Source organism: Meriones unguiculatus, chromosome 6 (assembly GCF_030254825.1).
Source record: "Meriones unguiculatus strain TT.TT164.6M chromosome 6, Bangor_MerUng_6.1, whole genome shotgun sequence".
In the NCBI taxonomy this organism is placed as follows: Eukaryota; Metazoa; Chordata; class Mammalia; order Rodentia; family Muridae; genus Meriones; species Meriones unguiculatus.
Genome location: NC_083354.1, coordinates 3,792,783 through 3,796,008, shown reverse-complemented (window position 1 = coordinate 3,796,008; position 3,226 = coordinate 3,792,783).

The following is a 3,226-nucleotide window of genomic DNA, read 5'->3' as shown; positions in this document are numbered from 1 at the left end:
ATTAATAGCCTACAGATTGGGAGAAGATTGTTACTACCCCAACATCTGATAGAGGGCTAATATCCAAAATATATAAAGAACTCAAGAAATTAACCACCAAAAAAGCAAATAATCCAATTTTAAAATTAATGTATGAGCTAAACTGAGAATTATCAATAAAGGACTTTCTAATGGCTGAAAAGCACTTAAAGAAATGCTCAACATCCTTAGTTTCTAGGGAACTGTAAATCAAAATGACTCTTAGATTCCATCTTATACTGCTCAGAATGACTAAGATGAAAAACGCAAGTGACTGCACATGCTGGCAAGGATGTGGAGCAAGAGGAACACTCCTTCATTGCTGGTGAGAGTACAAACTTGTACAATCACTTTTGAAATCAATCTGGCACTTTCTCAGAAATTTAGGAATAGTTCTACCTCAAGACCCAACTATACCACTCCTGGGTATATACCCAAAAGATACCTCACCGTACCACAAGGATACCTGATCACCTGTGTTCATAGCTTTATTCATGACAGCCAGAAACTGGAAACAAAGTTGATGTCCCTCAACCAAAGAATAAATAAAGAAAATGTGGTGCATTGACACAATGGAATACTACTCAGCAAGTAAAAAACAAAGAAATCATGAAATTTGCAGACAAATGCATAAAACTAGAAAATATTATCTTGAGTGAAGTAACCCAGACCCAGAAACACACACACCAGTACTCACTTATAAGTTGATATTACCCATAGAGTACAGAATAACCATTCTACAATGCACAGACCCCAAGAAACTAAGTAATAAGGGGTTTCCAAGGGAGGATCCTTGAATCTCCTTCAGAAGGGGAAATTAAACGGACATTGAAGTGGATGAGGAGAGAGAAGTGGATGGGAGAGGGGGTGGGGAGGAGAATGAGGGAGGGGATCAGGAGGGGGAAGAGTGTGGCTGGGAGAAAAAAGAAACACCAATGGGAGGGGCATCTCTGGGACAAACTAGAGACCCGTGATGGGGTAGGATCCGGGGACAATATCGGGGTGACTGTAGCTGAGACTCCTAGCAGCAGGGTATATGGAGACTGAAGTGGACTCCTTCTATTCCAAGGCAGGACTTCCAGTGGAGAGAGGGGGACAACTCACCCATAAAACCTTCCATCCAAAATTTACCCTGCCAATAAGGTGTGCAGTAACAGAGATTGAGGGAAGGGCCAAACAATGACTGGCCCAACCTGATACCCTCCCCGTAGGAGAGAGCCAACAACTCACACTATTGATGACATTCTACTTTGCTTGTCCACTGGAGCTTATCATAACTGTCCTCTGAGAGGCTCTATCCAGCAGTGGATGAAAGTAGATGCAGGGACTTACAGCCACACATTAGGCAGAAGTCAGCAGTCTTGCAGAAGTGTTGAGGGAAGGATAAAGGAACCCAGAGGGGACAAGAATTCCACAAGACCAACAGAGTCAACCAACCAAGGACCGTGGGAACTCACAGAAAATGAACCACTAACCGAAGAGCATGCATTCACTGGACCTATACCCCCTACACCTATGTAGCTGAAGGGCAGTTTGGTCTTTATGAAGGTCCCTAGCAATTAAAGCAGGGTCTGTCTCTGACGTGAACTCTGTTGCCTCTTTTGGATCACTTTCCCCTAGCTGGGCTGCACTGTTGGGCCTCAGTGGAAGAGGGTGTACATAATCCTGATGGGACTTGACATACTAGCCACACTGGGCCCTGGGTTCCTCTTTTCTGAGGAGAAAGGGAAGGGAGAACGAGAGAAAGGGCAGGAAGGTAGGACTGGGAGGAAAGAAGGGAGGGGGCTTCAATAGGGATGTAAAGTGAATTTTAAAAAGCTAAATTTGATAGAACAGTGGAAAGAAAAGGCCTCATCAAACTAGAAGACCATAGAACCGTGGTTCTCAACCCCCCTGATGCTATGACCATTTAATACAGTTCCTCATGCTGTGGTGACCCCAACCATAAAATTATTTCATTGCTACTTCATAATTGTAATTTGCTATTGCTATCGATCATAATGTAAATATTTGATAGGCAAGATATCTAATATTCAGCCTCCAGGTTAAGAACCACTGCCACAGAATATGAGAGGGAAGGAAAAAGATGAGCAGGAAGAAAGGGAAGACAACAAAAAGAAAGGAAGGATGGAAATGTCACTGGGTGGTTGTATTTAAGCCGGATGAGCTCAAAAGCCTAAAGTCAAACCTCAACTATGAGCTGTAAGATGGAGAAGAATCTGGAATCAAATTATGAGTTTATTCAAGGGAACCATGCCACCAGAACTCTCGGCCAGGAGATGTCCTAGATGCTGGGGCTGTGTCTCTGCACTAAACCAAAATCTGTGACCTCCTAAAGACTGCAACCCACTAAGGAAAGATATAACAAACAACTAATGTAATCAATCCATTAATTATATAGCTACAGAATAATTCAGATTCAAGGTAGGAGGACTGTGAGGGTCAGAGCAGAGGCTTCAGTTACATTTTTCGGTTGTGCTGAGGGGTGGCCTTAAAATGGAGATTATTTAAATATCAGCAATCCAGCTGAAACTAGATGAAGCAAAGCAACAGAAAAGAATCTATTTTGTAGCAAGTCACAAAAAAGAACCGTATTGGTGCTATGCACAAATAACTGTTCACATTTTTCATCTAACTTAAATAAAATATTTGCTATGCCTAGAATGCCAGGAAATCGGTGGTAATATTTTAGAGAATTGCTCGACTGTGTGTTTCCTTAGAGAACACTACTACTAAGGCTATAAACATATATAAATCACACTCATATATAAAAACAGCTCCCTCTCATCATGGTCCCCATGACTGGTACTATTATTCCTATTTTACAGGTGAGGACATTAAAATCCAAAGAATGTTTATGACTGAACCACGGTGAGTCAGAGCTGGGAATTACAGAAAAACGCATGTGCATCGTGCAGAATGATTTCATCTTCTGTGGGTTTGGCCATGGAAGAACTTAAATTCTCGGTGATTTTCGTGAACTTGGCTTTCCTTATGATTATCCTTCTTCCTGTCTATTCTTCCTCCAAAGACCTGGTTACCGAGTAAATTCCTGTGAGAGCCCAGAGCGCAGAGGCTTCAAAAACACCCAACAGAATGTGTAATGTTCCAGGCTGCAACTTCTTCGTAAAGAGATGCAGGAGAGAATTGCATTGGGTTGATGCAGGGATCAAGGGATACAGAACCATGCGTTGCCAAAGGGTGAGTG